Source organism: Protopterus annectens, chromosome 6.part1 (assembly GCF_019279795.1).
Source record: "Protopterus annectens isolate FY-2018-M chromosome 6.part1, PAN1.0, whole genome shotgun sequence".
NCBI classification, from domain to species: domain Eukaryota; kingdom Metazoa; phylum Chordata; order Ceratodontiformes; family Protopteridae; genus Protopterus; species Protopterus annectens.
Genome location: NC_056738.1, coordinates 492,526,187 through 492,544,204, shown reverse-complemented (window position 1 = coordinate 492,544,204; position 18,018 = coordinate 492,526,187).

Below are 18,018 nucleotides of genomic sequence, written 5' to 3'. Positions count from 1 at the left end.
GGCTACATGAGTTGGAGATAGTAGAACAATAAAGGGTGGACAGGGACATACTTCAGCAACTCACCGAGCTGTGCTGCCCTCACCTCAGACCCAGAGCCAACAGAGGGGAACCCATCCCAGTGGATACAAAGGTATGTGTAGCCTTAAGAATACTAGCTAGAGCTACTTTCCAAAGACCTACTGGGGACATCATGCGGGGTCTCACAGGGATCCTCATTCAGGGTGCTCCACCTGTTCCGGGATGTTATGCTAAGATATGCCAGTGAGCACATTCATTTCTCCAGCACCTCTGAGGAGAGGTCCAGCAATATGTGTCTCTTCCACCATGTAGCACACTACCCAGAGGTACTGAGTGCCTTAGACTGCAGTCATGTCCACATCAAAGCACCACCTGTGAAGAGAGTAGAGTCTACGTCAATTGCAAGGGGTATCACTCCATCAACTGCCAGGTCATGTGCAATGCCCAGGGCATTATCATCAGTGGGTGTGATGGCAGCCCTGACAGTTATCATGACTCCCACATCTCGCAAGCATCCCAGCTGTACCAGGCATTTGCCAGGGGGGACATCCCATATGGCCATCTTGTGGGCAATGCTGGCAGCGCACTAGAACTGTGGATGATGACACCCATCAGAAATGCACACACACACACACACACACACACACACACACACACACACACACACACACACACACACACACACACACACACACACACTGAAGAATGTCATAATGAAGTACACACAGAAACTAGGAACATCGTAGAGCATGTGTTTGGGCTGCTCAAGTCAAGGTTCCACTGCCTTGACATATCTGGTGGAGTCCTGCAGTACTCTCCAGCCACATGTGCACACATGTTTAGAGTATCTGCCACGCTACGCAATATGATCCTGCAGAAACAGGTGTGGCAGGAACATCACAGGGAAGGGGGACACAGCCCCCTACCATTGCCAAGGTCTCTACAGGCACAGGGGAACTTGGAGGAGAAACCCTCTGAGGCTGTCCCTGTAGGCAAATGTACGAGTGCCCAGTATATATTGGCCTTGGCAAAGAGGCAACGTATAGTACAAACACTGACACCCTAGGGACCCAGGGACTGACAACTCTCTCCAACTTGCACACGCAATAAAAAGGATGCCACACACATCACACTATCTGTACCTTACCATGTATAGGCTGTGTATTGTGTGCATGCGACAGAGTCAGCCCTGAAACACTGTCCTCACAACTGTCGCAAGCACAAGGTAAGTCACTCTTCTTAACAACAAATGAATGGAGTAGTACATTGTGGTAGCATATCTATGGTATCACTGCATGTATGTAAGGGAATGGTGTGGCCTACCGGGATAGCAGCAGACAACTGACAGCTATGTGGGACAAGAGGACATGTCAGCCGTGGCTTCCCCAGAATATGCAGTAGTCCCCTAGGTGACAAAACTCACTGCAGTATATGTGAGGGATTAACAAACTGTGGGGTCAGAGGTCAAATGCATGAATGTCAATGTTTAGAATCCCATACACACATCTTAGCCTCTTCCAGCAAGTCAGCTCTACAAAGCCATAAAGAAATGTGTGGCAAAGCTCCACAAATTGGGACAATGATGAAATATTCCTCTTACAAACTTACACAGTGATATCACAGCAGGTCTTGCAGTTGCATTAAGTCTCTGGTGGGTAAGAAGTCTGAAACTCAAATGTCTGTCATTACTTTCTAACCTTCGGTCTTTAGTGATATGCCAGTATTCTCCAAGACAAGCACAATACTATGCTAAATGGAACCAAAATGTAAAGCAAACATCTGGGCAGTCTGTGCAAATGTGTACAGTTGAGAGGTATGCCCCGCTCCCCCCAACACACCTGTGTTCCCATAGAAATGCAGTAACATTTTTGTTTGTACGGTAATAGCAGAAGAGCACACATTCCCAGGGCTGTCCCAATCAACTTGATAACTTGTTGCATGTCCACAATATGCAGGGGTCAATGAGCTATGTATACGCATGGTTAATACTGTCAGGAAGTAGGCAGCCCTTACTGTTGGCTGTTGTGGCTTAGTTGGGATCCATGTTTCAAGACTTTCTGTGCCAAGTATTTTGCATGTCAGCTACACTTACGATAGGAGTTATACACTGTCCAGAAGTCAATATCCATTACTACAGGAAATCTGGACAATTCAGGGACAGGGGGCCACACATATGGACAGAACACAGCTCAGAGTAACCTACACAGTGCCTAGTAGGACAGCAGGTTCTTGAAAGTCAGTGTACTGCCAGGTTATAAATTGATGCCACCTTACTGTGTCAGTACTGACAACAAGTCACTGGGCAACATCCATACCCCTGGGATGACTAGGTGTCACAGAAGAACCACAAGTATGCCTCGTATATCTGTTCTGCTTGTCATAACATTGCATTTGCCCACCAAACTATTTGCAAAACAATAAAGGCTGATGTGAAAACATCAATGGCAGACAGTGGAGAAGCAGACGTCATACCCATAAAAAAAGCATGCTAACACCAAACCGGTCTCCCAACTGTCTATGTTTGGCAGAGCAATATTAACACCCTTTCCCCATGTGTGGGCCTTTGTCTGACTGTCATATATGGGCCTGTCCAGATTTCAGTATGTGATGGTTTGACAGCTATGGCCAACATGTAACCTTTTAATAACTTGCAACACAAACCATCTGAGGACCACAGCAGATGTAGGGGTGCAATGATGGACAATCTGCTAAATAGGTACACTCAGAGGTTTGAAGTCCATAACCCTGTATGTGAAGTTACAACTTCTACCCCTCTCACACCAGAAATACAAATACATAACAGCAGCAAATGTCGACAAAGCCTGTGACTGGACTACAGAAGGACAAAGAGAAACATATAAGGGGAAGGGGAACCACTGGCCAGACAAATGGAGAATGTGCACACCAAAACAAATTGTGCAGTAAATTAGGTTCTCTCCAGTGTATGGAGTCAGTAAACATCACCCACAACTACACAACACACACCCACATATGTGGAGGTTCTCAACAAAAAGAAACCCAAACAAAGGACACCTCAGAGGCAAAAACACATGAGAACTCCACAAACCTCCACACCACATACCATGCATAGTCCACACACCAGTGTCTCGCAACCACTAATGCCTAACCATAAACCCAACATATTACTCATAGGAGACTCCATTGTGCGATACACAGATGTGCCTCTCACCAGGCTGGATAAGGAGAAAGTCACAGTTACTTGTTTGTCAGGTGCCAGAATCCCTCATATCACACATGCACTCAAGTCTCTTCACAACAGGTGCTGTTATGACTCTGTCCTAGTCCATGTCGTTGTGAACAACTTCAGATGTACCTCCCTGGACTATAGGAAGACAGACATGATTGAGCTTGCTGAATATGTGTCCCATGCAGGTATGTCCCTAGGCTTAAGCAGCATTCTATTGTCACCCAGAATGATGCCTCAATACAAACTGAAAATGATTGACATTAACAATTGGCTTACTTTCTGGTGTCATCCTAGGGGATCCAGTGTCTGACAGCCTGAAAACATATGATCGACAGACCACGCTGCTTTGCTAGAGATGGGTTGCATCTGTCTCACTTGGGCTTTAGGCTTCTGGCAAAGGCCCTTGCCTCTCCCATAGTGCCTTTTTAGGGAAAGTCATGAGGTTGATACTACCACATAAAACTCTCAACAAAATGCAAATTAAAGGTCATGCCGCTAAGTGCTAGTAGTCTAAACATAAAACTGCACTCATTGCAAGCATTCTTAACCCTGGAAGATGCTGACATTTATGCAGTCACAGAAACCTGGGTCAAAGCTGTGGAGAGTAACCCATCTTTACCTGGTCACTCACCCAATCACACAGCCAGACTCCACAAAATATGGCCAGGAAAGCCAAAGGAGGTGGAGTATAAATATATATTAAACACACACACACCTCCAGGCTGGTCAAACAGTCTGACACACACAAGACACTCCAGGTGCAGTTAACACTTGACAATACCCCTATTCAAATTATAGGTAGCTACAGGCCCACATATTTGACTCAGAATGCCCACGCCACCTATCTGGACCTCTACAAATCTATCAAGATTCAACCCTTTACCCTGACCCTGGCTGACTTTAATTACCCAACCATAGATTGGAAAAACTACTCATGCTAGAACAGAAATGCACAGAGATTCCCCCATTTTATCAATGCAAATGCCTTGGGACAGCTACTTGATACCTCCACAAGATGTGATACATATCTTGGACTTAGTAGTAACCAGCATCATTAACCATTGCAGCACCATTATGCTATCATCCTCCCTGGCAAGATCCGACAAAAAAAAAGCAGTCACTTTCAATATCACCATCTCCTCTGACCCCCCCCCCTCTAGCTATAGTTAAAATAAAAATTCTTCAAAGCTGATTACAACCACCTGAGGGATGGTATAAACAGCTGCACAGCCCCCTCCCCCACTGTAGGAACAAACACTGACATCCAAATATACGAGCATATATTTAGATGCATGGAATCAGGAATACCTTACAGGACAAAATCACACTCTGCAAGGAAGAGTAAACCTGTCTGGTGGACATCTGCAATAAAGAAACTATATAACAAAAGGAAAAAAAATGCTGTCCAGGACCAAGAAGGAGCAGGTGCCCAATTGGAAGCAATTTCTCCTTAGCCTGAACAACCAAATAAGAGCACCAGTGAAATCCTCTAAAGGCAACTTCGAGTCCAAATTGCTCACATCTACTAGAAACAATCATAAGGCCTTCTTCACATATGTCTGCAGTCTCAAAGGAAGCTCCCAGATCTGTTCAGAACTGGTGGTCAAGGACACCACATACATAAATGCCGTAGATATAGCAAATCTGCTGGCTGACAGATTCAGTGGAAACTTCTCCCCTCTGTCCCCCATCAGTAAATCAGAACATCCCCAGTACCTGCCCCCCACCCCTTATCTCTAGGGAACAGGTCATCATCACTGCCCTCTCAAAGGCAAAAAAAGACAGCCTCCATGGGACCAGACATCTCAGGCTGCATCCTACATGAACTCAGGCATGAACTTGCAGCACGTTTTGGCACCCTAGTCAACCAAATCCTGAGTACTGGCTTTGTCCCAGCTGAGTGGAGGACAGCAACTGTCATCCCTTCACACAAAGGTGGAGCATTCACTGACCCAGGAAATTATAGACCCATCAGCCTAACTAGCCTGATCTGCACGGCCATGCAATGGATTATCATGGGTCTCATTAACAGGGGCATTGGCAAACTCCAAGTACTTGACCCCACACAGTTTGGCCTTGTCAAGGGGAGGTATGGCTGTTAAATCTGGTCAACTTGTTTGAGATAGCCACCAAAGCCATGGACAAGGGAAAGACAAAGAACACTACCCACCTTGACTTGGCCAAAGCCTTCAACACTATTCCCCACTTGGCCATAGTAGAAAAACTCTATCAACTAGGCATCACTCCATATGTTAACAGGTGGGTAGCAAACTGGCTCACTGATATAACCCACCTAATCATAATAGGGGTAGCCAACTCAAGCAGTAGACTCATAACGAGCAGCATACCCCAGGGATCGGTCTTGGGGCTTCTGTTATCTGGGATATACTTCTCTGAGTTGCAGGCCAAAACCAGTGGCCTATGGCTGACCAAGTTTGCAGATGACTGCAAGCTGGGCACAGTCATCAATTCCCCAAGTGATGTGGACGTCCTCCAAGAGGGTCTCACCAAAACAAATGACTGGTCTCAGAAACATGATTTCAAGCTGAATGCCAGAAAATGCATCATCATCCCTTTGGGGGAGAGTGATGTCCCCAAATATTATCACATTAACAACAATGTCCTATGTACACAATCGGTAGTGAGGGATTTAGCCATCCAGGTTGATAGCAACCTGACTTCTGACCACCATGTTGCTTCCTTTGTATGGAAAGCTTTCTACATGGCCCACCTCAAACGTAAGGGTATCTCATCCAGGGACAAAGAGATCATGAGATCCATGTATCCTACCCTTATAAGGCCAATTATTGAGTACAACACCCCCTCGGCATGTACCTCACAAAGCATATGCAGCAGCTGGAGGGACCACAGAGGTTCCTCACCTGGAGAATCTAGGGCCTCAAACACTTACCCTACACAGATAGGCTAAAAGCACTGTCCCCCTACTCAGTTTCATACAGACTCCTCAGAGCTGACCTCTGTCTGGCATACAAAGCAGTCCAGACCCTGCCTTGATGGGACTGGTGCATATCTGGAAGTCAAGCTCCATTCGAGCAATTTTTAGGTGCAGCATCAACCTGGTCTGTGATATCAATAGGACTTGTTGGCATGACAGACATGTGTCCCACAGACTCCCCCCATCTGTGGAATATACCCTCTGTCCATGTCAAGCAGAGTACTTCAATACCCCTTTTGAAGTGCACTCTGGATAACTGGATGTGAAACAGAAACTACACTCCTGGGATTCCACCTGTGTCCCTGCTGTACAGGGGCTCTGGGTGCTGACATGTCTAAACACTGTCTACACTCTTGTCTGCTAGTGTTATAAGGGTCACAGGGCCAATAGCCTAGGAACCTCCTATGAACCTATGAACCTATAAACAAATGTCTGTCAGCAGTTCACCACATTACTCTATACTGCTCTGCCACTGACATACCACGAAATCACAGTGCTATGTAGAATATATCACACATATTATGGAAAACTCTGCTCAGTCCAATGCACTCTGTACCCACACCAGAATATGACTTTTCAGTTAATAAGGGCACCACACAACCAGGATATCCCCAGCCAGTATATCACTGAGGTGCTGGACTGTTTACACAGCTTCATCAGCCAATTGGCTGTAGCCATACCTCTCAACTGCCCAGATTTTCACAGAATATCCATATTTGTGGCCCATATTTTTGGTCTGTTCCTCATAAAATTAGTTTTTTTCTGGTAAATCACTGGGATGACCTGAGGATTTATGTCAGTAAATAAAGATATACATTTCAGTTTCAGACCTCATATCCTTCATAAAATGTATACTAAAAAAAGCCTGTTACTCTGGCAACTTTTTAAGTTTATAAGAGCAATATTTAAAATATGTCCCTATTTTTGGGCCATTGTCCCCCCATTTTGACAGACTTTGTCCAGATTTCTTGCACTAAAAGGTTGAGAGGTATCACTAAGAGGTTAAGAGGTATCAATTACCCTACCATTAACTGGGAAAGCTACTTGAGTACAAACTCCCAGGCTCAGCACTTCCTGGAATTTATCAACTTAAATGCCCTGGATCAGCTGGTAAACTCCCCTACCAGAGGCCACAACATATTGGACTTGGTCATCACCAACATGGGCGACAGGTGTTCCATACCAGAGGTCAACCCATCACTGGTTAGATCAGATCATAAACTAATCACCCTGGATGTTGACAACCCACCACAACCCCCAACCAAGGAAACCACAGTGAAAAACTTTTCTAAAGCAAATTTCACCTTACTTAAGGCAGAGGTGGTAAGTTTCACAGCACCCACGCTAAAGGATAACATTGCTCAAGATGCAGAATACTTTACAATTGCACTCTATGAGCACTCTATGAGCACCTACAAGGATGCATGGATCATGCCATCCCTAGCAAGACCAAGACTCACTCCCCTAAGAGAAGGAAACCAGTCTGGTGGACCCCTGCCATAAACAGGTTATCCAACAGAAGGAGGAAATTAGTTCAGAAAAAAAGCAAATCCCAAGAAGGAAAGACATCCCTGATTAGTATCAATAAGAAACTAAGGTCCCTCATAAAATCATCCAAGGCTAACTTCGAAAGAAAAATAGCCAAGGATTTAAAAGATAACCACAAAGCCTTCTTTAGCTATGTCAAGAATCTAAGTGGCAACTCGCAGATATGCTCTGAGCTACTGCAAAATAGCACAAAATATACTGAACCTACTGATATTGCCAACATCCTGGCAGATTCAGTGTAAACTTCACCTCCCTCTCACCTTTAAAAGGGCCCACAACAATACCAGAAACGTGTAGTGTCCCGAAAATCACAGAAGCACAGGTGAAAACAGCCCCTTCAAAACTCAAAAACACAGCATCAGTGGGGCCAGATGGTGTCACAGGCTGCATCTTGCACGAACTACAGAACTAACTAACCCCCCACCTAAACACGCTGTTCAACCTCAGGCTCTCCACAGGCTACGTGCCCATAGAATGGTGCACAGCAATGGTTATTCTGCTCCACAAAGGAGGGGCTACAACTGACCCTGGTAACTATCACCCCATAAGCCTGACTAGCCTGGTGTGCAAGGCTATGGAGCACATCATCATGAAACTCATTAACAAAGACACTGGGAACCTCCAAACACTTGACCCAACCCAGTTCGGCTTTGTTAAAGGCAGATCATGCCTACTAAACCTGGTTGACTTCTTCAAGACAGTCACCAAGGCCATAGATGAGGGAAAGATGATTCACAGAGCCTACCTTGATCTCGCCAAGGTGTTTGACACCATTCCTCACTCGGGTATTATAGAAAAACTCACCAGCCTGAACATAAATCCCCTATGTCACAAGATGAGTTGCCAACTGGCATACAGACAGAACTCACATGGTAAGAATAGCGGGATCTAGGTCCGACTCTAAACAAGTGGTGTCCTGCAAGGCTCGGTTCTAGGACCCCTACTGTTTGGCATATATTTCTCAGAAGTACAGGCAAACACAGGAGGACTATGGCAAACCAAGTTCGCCGATGACTACAAACTGGGAGCTATAATTGACTCTCCGGCTGACACGGACATCCTTCAATAAGGCCTTACTGAGACAGACACCTGGTGTCAAAGTCATGGCCTCAAGCTAAATGCCAAAAAATGCATAGTCATCCCCTTTAGGAAAAACAAAACACCCACGAATTACCACATAGGCGGCAGCCCCCTTAATACAGAAGTGGTAATAAGAGATCTGGGGACCCAGTTAGATAGTAATCTCTCCTTTGACAATCATATTGCCAAAGTAGTTAGGAAATCCTTCTATGTGGCCCATCTAATTACTAAGGAGTTTGCATCTAGAAATAAAGAGGTTATTGTGCCCCTCTACTCGTCACTCATCAGACCCATCATAGAGTACAATGCCCCATTTGGGATGTACCTCACAGAACACTTCCAACAGCTGGAAAGACCACAAAAGCACCTCACCAAGAGGATTACTGGCCTCAAAAATATGTCCTATGCAGCCCGACTGAAAAAACTCCAGCTGTACTCAGTGGTATATCGCTTACTCAGAGGTGATCTCTGCTTGACTTACAAAGCCATGTCCAACTCAGAATTGATGGACATGCTCCACCTAAAGAAATCCAAGTCACTGTGAGCCACATGCTCTAGTGAGCTAAACCTCACCACAACAATAAATAGAACATGCTGGAGGGATAGATTCCTGTCACAGAGACTCCCCATGCTTTGGAACAAAACTCCTAGCTACATTAGACAGAGCCCCTCACTAACACTCTTCAAGAGAAGCCTTGAAAAGTGGATGGGTAACAGAAAATACACCCCTGGGATCACTTCATTGGCTCTGCTTGACAGAGGCTCAGTTAATTAATCAACGGGGTGATGAAACCCAACACACTCTGGCGAGGCTTAAAAATGCCCTCGGGCAGATAGCCTAGTACCTACCTATGAACCTATGAACCTATGGAGCCTGTAGCGCACAAAACCCTGGACCAGAATACAGCCATCTCTGGAATGGAGTCCCACTCTTACTATAGAAGGTCATACTGGGCATGCTCCTACACTTAGAGAATTACAGCCCGTGTCTAAACCCACATCGGACTATACGACTGTATTGTGCATATTTATCTTTACATACAGACAGCTATGTACACCTTAACTGTCTCCCCCACCTCCTTACAGGATTACCTTCAACTACAAGTAGGTGGCCCATATGTAATATATCTGTATCTGTTGAGTGTGATACACACACACACACACACACACACACACACACATATATATATATATATATATATATATATATATATATATATATATATATATATATATATGCAACATATACAAATATATCAATCATACACAGGCAGAGACAGGGGGAGAGAGAGACAGACAGTGACAGTGAGAATGAGAGGGAGACACAGACAGAGAAAGAGTCATAGAGAGAGAGAGAGAAAGAGAGAGACATCCTGAAATGCATAGAGTGATGTCCTGCTACAGACAATTACATACCAGTTGTAACCAGTGGAATGTGCCAGTATAAAGGTGAGCTCCATTGTGTAATAGTAGTGAGGTAGGGGTTGTAATCTGACATCACCCACATTTGTGTGTGTGTGTGTGTGTGTGTGTGTGTGTGTGTGTGTGTGTGTGTGTGTGTGTGTGTGTGTGTGTGTGTGTGTGTGTGTGTGTGTGTGTGTGTGTGTGTGTGTGTGTGTGTTTGTAGGTCAAAGTATTTTGAGGCCTTTCCCACCCTGTACACTTCACATTGCCCTACTTTACAAGGCCTGCTGATGTCACTCACCTTAGAAGTACCTTTGGACACTCTTCAGCCCTGTAAGCTCTGTGGCACATGCGATAACTATGTAGCACTATAGTACAAATAACTAGATTGGTAGGAGTTCTAATCTCAGCACTGGCATTTGTGTGTGTGTGTGTTTGTAGGTTAAAGCATTTTGAGGCCTTTCTCACCCAGTACACTTCCCATTGCCCTACTTTACAAGGCCTGCTGATGTCATTCACCTTAGAAGTACCTTTGGACACTCTTCAGCCCTATAAGCTCCATGGTGCATGCGATAACTATGTAGTACTATAGTACAAATAACTAGATAGGTAGGGGTTCTAAGCTCAGGATTGCCAGTTGTGTTTGTAGGTTAATGTATTTTGAGGCCTTTTCTACCCAGTACACTTCCCATTGCCCTAGTTTGCAAGGCCTGCTGATGTCATTCACCTTAGAAGTACCTTTAGACACTCTTCAGCTCTATAAGCTCCATGGTGCGTGCAATGTATGCAGAATATCCAGATGGTTGCAAAATATATGTGGTTTGTGTCTCCTAACAATGGGGTTTTATGACAAATCATTGGCAAATATGTGACAGTTACCGTAGTTACAGATATATCAGCTTCAGATGTCATACCCTTCTGAAATGTCATGCTGATGCAAAGTCTGTTAATCTATCACTTGTCGAGGTTTGTAAGAGCAATATGTGAGACCAGTCACTATTATGGGTGGTTTATCCCACCATCCATGAAGGCATTCCCAAGATTAATTGGTGTAAGAAGTTGTGAGTTATGTCCTTGGCATACAGTGTCTGTGGTGCATGCAATATATACGTAGCACTATAGTACATACAAGTGGATAGGTAAGAGTTCTAATCTGACAATTGCCAACTGTGTGAGTGTATGTTTTTCTGTATGCATCTCCCCTGTGTCTGTCTTGCCTGTGTGTATGCGATGGTTATACCATTTTGTGTGCCTGTTCCACCCTGTTAACTCACTCATTGCCAACATAGTCACGGCCCCTACAGATGTCATCCACCTTACAAGCACAGTTACACATTTTCTAACACAAAGGCACTGTGGTGCATGCGATAGTCATGTCAGTCTGTATTGTACATAACTAGATAGGTAGGTCATCTAATCATAAAAGTGTCAACTCTGTGTGCGTGTGTGTTTCAATGCATGTCTCTATGCAGCAGTGTGTGTGTGTGTGTGTGTGTGTGTGTGTGTGTGTGTGTGTATATGTGTTTCAGATGGCTGTACCATGTTAAGGGCCTGTGAACCCCCCATTGTCACCCACTTGAATAGTAGTGGCAGACACTTCAACACTATAGGAGCGTTGTGGCACTTGTGTTATGTATATAGCAGTTCTGTTGGTAAACTAGGCAGGTAGAGGTTCTACAATCAGCAATGGCAGGTCATGAGTGTGTGTGTGTGTGTGTGTGTGTGTGTGTGTGTGTGTGTGTGTGTGTGTGTGTGTGTGTGTGTGTGTGTGTGTGTGTGTGTGTGTGTGTGTGTATGTATATCTCCTTGCAGCTGCATAACTGTGTTACGGTCACCAGCATACATCCTAACCCCTCACAGAAAGACATCTGGTTAAAGACATATGGAAAAGTGGGGCAAAGACCAAACATTGAGTTCAACCATCACATATTGCTGTGACACACATGGAAAGTAGATACTGGAACAGGTCATGCATTTGAATGCACTTTCCAAAGGGTATGTGTTGTTACATGACAGTATCGTCATTAATCTGTAATGTTAGTCTGTTACGATTTTCCAACCAGTTTGCCAGAAAACCACACTGTTATGACAGATGGAAAGAAAATAAGTGTCAAATATCAGGACAATCTGCAGATATATGCAGAGGTCACAGGTATGGCCATGATCTGTACCACCCTGCAGTTTGCAGTCCATGTTTGACAAAGTGTGACCTGTGACAACACCTGAAAGAATAAAGAGGTCCCAAGAGTATAGGACAACAAACATTTCATACAGTTGTCTACTGATTGCATAGAGTGGTTATTGCACATCAGAAGCACCTTAATGTTATGACAAATAGCGTAAGCTAAGGTAATGTCAGATAAATAAGGTGTAATAGTAGCAAAACAAAGGAAGTCCTGTGTGGGTATAGTGGGTCCTACTAGCTGTCACGTTACTATAAGACATGCCCCACAGTCCACATTTGATAAGGTGGCAACCACAATCTGTGTCGCCTATGTGTCTGCAATATGTGGACATGTGAAGGCCCTTTTGACTATCTCCTGCCCCAATAACCCACATGTATATAGGCAAGTGCTAACTGCCACCACCCACATATATAGGTACAGCCTAAGACTGTGTCAACTGTAAGTATTGTGCAGTCTATCATTAAGCCACAAACTGCTGTTAACACAATGCAATGGGCCATACCATGGGTATGGAATGGTGTCAAGGTCCTGGCCTCAAGATGAATGCAGACAACAGTGTCAGCATGCCATACAACAAGGACATGTCTCCAGTTTTTCCCACATCAGCACCAACCCCATAAACACACAGACTGTGATGACAGACCTTGGTATGCAGGATAGCAACAATGTTGCATGTAGGCAACAAGTAGTGGCAGTGGTCAGGAATTGTTTGTATGTGCTTCACCACATAGGTAAAGGGACCTTATCCAGACAAAAGGTGGACATTACCTCTGAATAGTCCTCAGTCAGTACAACAATACATTAGCACCATGGCCGGTCTGCTATGCACATATCAGACATCTGCAAAAATTGTAAAGGCTATGTTAACACCCACAAAGGTCAGCTAATCTCCCTCAATGCCTGTTCCATGCAGACAGCCTGTAATCAGTACTGCCCCACTGGCTACCGGTCAGGTTGTCCACAGGTGTCTGTGGCATGCCAAGATGACAATGCTGTGCTCAGCTCTTTAACAGTTACCCCATGTACAATAGTATAACTCTGTGCACATTACCAACATGAGAGGCCTGACTTGCATATGAGATAGCAGAAGCACATGATGGAGAGTAAGATTTAGCTACCAGAGACTGCCCTGTGTCAGGACTGCATTCCCCAAACATGTCAAACATAGTAAAATGCATACCCTCATCAACTGCATCAAGGTTGATTGCTGATTCTGTTGGGGATAAAGTAATGGCTAGGCTTGTGAGGGACCCAGGGCCAGTACTTTAGTAACCTCCTCTGTATCTGTGAACTTGTGGTCCTACAGAACACCCAGGTAACATGTATGAAGGCTAGCTGGCTATGTCAAGGGATATGCATGCAAGGTTACACTGTCTGCCCCCATTGTCTCTCACACACTGTTGCGCATATATGCACCTAGGTAAACATGTACATATACAGCCGCACCTTGTCAATGAAAAGCTCACTGTGTTTCCACTCTGCCATACTCAGCTTCAGTAATGTTAGCAGCTTCCCAGGCTGTACACACACACACAGACACCTGGAACAGAAACAGAATAAGGTATGTGAGACAACAGTCAGTCAGCAGTACTAACATCAATAATGCATCATGGCAGAGAAGTACATACACTTCAATGTGTACCCATGACAATTGCCAGCAGACAGCACGTTATACAGCATAACACTACTACACTACACACTGGCATTACCTGTACTATATTCACTCTGTGCATCAGACACATATTAGCATGTCCCTGCATCTATGGTATGGATAACAGGGATGTGGCACAGGTATCATTACATGTGGTGTGGGGTTGCCAAAGGCCTAGGCTGGGCCATACAGTTGATATTGTGTGTGTGTGTGTGTGTGTGCGTGTGTGTGCGTGTGCATGCGTGTGTGTGTGTGTGTGTGTGTGTGTGTGTATGTGTGTGTGTGTGTGTGTGTCTCTGGAGGGGTGGTGTTCAACTGGGCCATGGAGAGGAGCTGTGCATGTCTGGTGGTGACCTGCATGTGATAGTGATGTGTGACTGTGTGTATTCACATGTTGGACAGCCATGGACCATACATGGAAGGATGTACAGTTCACAGTCTCTGACCACGGACACGGGAACTGGTTCTGTCAGGAGTAGTACTGGCACCACCAGGCCCAAGGCCAGATTCGGTACTACTCCCTGATGGTTACTGCTGCCTGATGGATCCATGTCCCTCACGGGACCAGCCAGGACCATGTCCCCATGGCCTGCTACATTATGATGTGGACAGCACCCTCCCTTTGGTAGTGCTGGTGGTACTGCCACTATGGGAGTGTTAATGTGCACAGTCACATGGGCTCTTCGTTGATGTTGTTGCTGACCTACTTCCACATGTCCGATGTCCTAATCCCATCACATGCTCAAGCACTGATAATGTCTCACCCCAAGTCTATCCATAACATCAGCAAAATAACTTATGGCATCACCAATGCCATAGAGGTCGTCACTCATGGCAGGAACTGTTGCTTCCATGACCTTGAGCATCCGTCTGGTGTACCATTCACAACATGCCTATGCCTCCATGATGGACTGAAACATGCATCGGGTGACACCTGCTGTGACACCTCTGACAGGGGTTGGATGGGCAGTAGTGCTTCTTCAAGCACCCCAGTCAATCTGCCTGTGTGGGACCTCGCCAGCTGTCTGCTTATGGCTACTGTCAACAGTCACAGATACCATAGTCACCACACTAGCCTGTTTGATGCCATCACTCTCTGACTGTCCAATATCTGCGGCTGCTGGGGACCGGGTATGTGTGGGCATACTAACTCTGTGCAGGGATATTGTGACTGAAAGTGGGATGTCAACCAATGGTACAGATTCAGCCTCCAACAACCCAACATGTGCCTCACTATGACCACCATCATCATCAGAGTCCAATGAGACACTGACATCAGGTTGTGAGGAGGAGAGACTCCAAACCCCATGTTCACCTGTGAGGGGAAGACAACATATGTAAATTACTACCTGCACTATAATGTTTGTTGATACACACACACACACACACACACACACACACACACACACACACACACACACACACACACACACACACACACACACACACACACGTGAGGTGGCACACAAACCACACATTCTGAATGATGACATGCACAGCATACAATCAGACCACAACAGACATACTGTGGACAGGCCCTCAATAACATGCAGTGCAGCTACATCCAGTTAATTTTGCTACTACTATACACCTGTGAGATATGTGAGGCTTGGCAGTATGTGATAGGCCTTCACCTAACACACAGTGCACCCATATACACAATACTAATGTACCCCTGTAGAGCACATTGGCTACACCTATACAAACATACATGCCAATATTTTACAGCTCCTGTGAATAGGCTCCTGTGATGACCAGTGTGATGCACCACAGTTAACCCCACCACAAGTGAACATGCACATAATGCAATATGGCTAAGCATAACAGTTGTGTGCATGGAAAACTGGCTGCCATTAATGTGCCTAGGGTATTGGTGAGCCACAACAAGACAGTTCCATACTCACCGGCTTCAGGTAGCTATTCCCTAGCCACACCAGAACTATCTATGTAGTTGTGGGGGAGAGGTACTGTCAGCACACATACATGTGGCATTGGTACAGGATAATATGTGCATTTATGAACATGTACACCACAAGCTGTGATACTACCCAAATTGCTGACATTCACAATAGGTGTGCACTTGTGTGCATTACAAAACCCAACCCACAAATGCAGTTTGACCTGACATATGCATCCAGGTATGCAAAGGCTGCCACTATAAATGCTACAGTATTGAAGTGATGTCCACTGGGGCCTTACCTGGATGCACCTTGGCTGTTGACTCTGTGCCACCCATGTCCACAACATATGTTGTGATGTTTTCCTGGGATGCGGTGGCTGCACCAAGGTTTGTGAGAAACTCCTCCATGGCTGTGAGTGGTGCTTGTGTAGCAGGCCCTCCACCTGTGTCAGCATGGTCTCTGGCCACAGCTACAGCCCTTTGCCATGCATTGTGTATCAGGTCTGTGGCATGGTGTCAGACCTGTTATTGCTCCTGTCCCAGTGGCCCACATTGTTGACAGTCACTACCAGTTCCACCCATAGGGCAGTGTGTTCCTGCAGGCTTTGCTGGCTCCTTCCCTATGATGGAGTTTGAGGGCATCGACAATTGCCGCAGTCTCGGTTTCTGAGAAGGTTGGGTGCCATCTGCAGTACATCCCACCTGAAAGACATGAACAGGGGAACACACCACAGGACTGCATGCATTGGCCATCATTATGTACAGACCCTGCACATCCACTTTTGCTAGCACTATCCACCACTAACACCCACATCATACCCCTGCCATCTATCAGCACAGTATGTGTGTCGATATTGTCAACATACTGACATTACAGCATGTGTTACCTTCCTGATCCTGATGTTTCATGTTCCCCCCAATGAGGACTATTAATGTGCATAATCCTCCATTCATCATTCACATCAGACAGCACATGCAGCAGCTGGGGACATCACAGAGGTTCCCCACCAGGGAATACCAGGCCGTCAAACATCTACCGTACATCTATAGACTATAAGGCCAACCCTCTACCTGGTGTCATACATACTTCTCAGGAGTGACCACACTGTGGTGTGCAAGGCAATCACAGACTCCACATTGCTGGGACTGCTACATGAGTGCAAGCCATGTTCCACTGTGTTAACACACACACACACACACACACACACACACACACACACACACACACACACACACACATACACACCTCAACTTGGTGAGTGTGGACTAGCCTTGTTGGCAGCTCACATGTGGTGTGTCACACACAGGCACCCTACAGTAGAATGGGCACCCTGTTCACATCAAGCAGGGCAGCTACCTAAACCTTTGCAGGCATAGCCTGGTCAACTGGATGGTTAAAAGCACATACACCCTTGGGATACCACCTGTGTCCCTGTTGGATGGGGGCATCAGCCGCTGCCTTGCATACATATGGGCTAACATGTGGCCTAGCATATGTCTGCTCAGGGCCCATGGCCTAGTAACCTGAGATGGTACCAGGACTACCAGAAATGGCCTGACTGCTGTGACAGACTATGTTGTTATGTGTCCATACACATCACTGCCATCAACTGCTGGGTGTCCCCTATGGGCAACGTTACAGTACCATGTCATTCAGCCTACATTTGACAAATAGGTGAGTGTGGACATTCCAGGAACATCTTAGGTACACAATAACAGAGAACAGTGCATATGTGATGTAGGGTGACCTCCTCATAGGTGTCTGACATCTGCAGTACCCAGATGTTTGCAGAATGGATACATGTACCTGATAGATGTAGACCTCTCTGCCAGACAAATGTGTATTTACGCACACCAGTTGGACAATACATGATGGTTGCCCACAGAGTTTGGGGAATGTGTCTGTGACATGCTAGTCCTCTGGGGACACACTAATGGTACATGGATATCTGTTACTGCATCCATTCCCTTACATTGTGTGCTTTCTGCCTTTTATAATTTCTCCAAGTCTTTTGGGTTTCTAATACCATGATGGGAAAGGACCCCATTTATAAGTCAAAGTACGA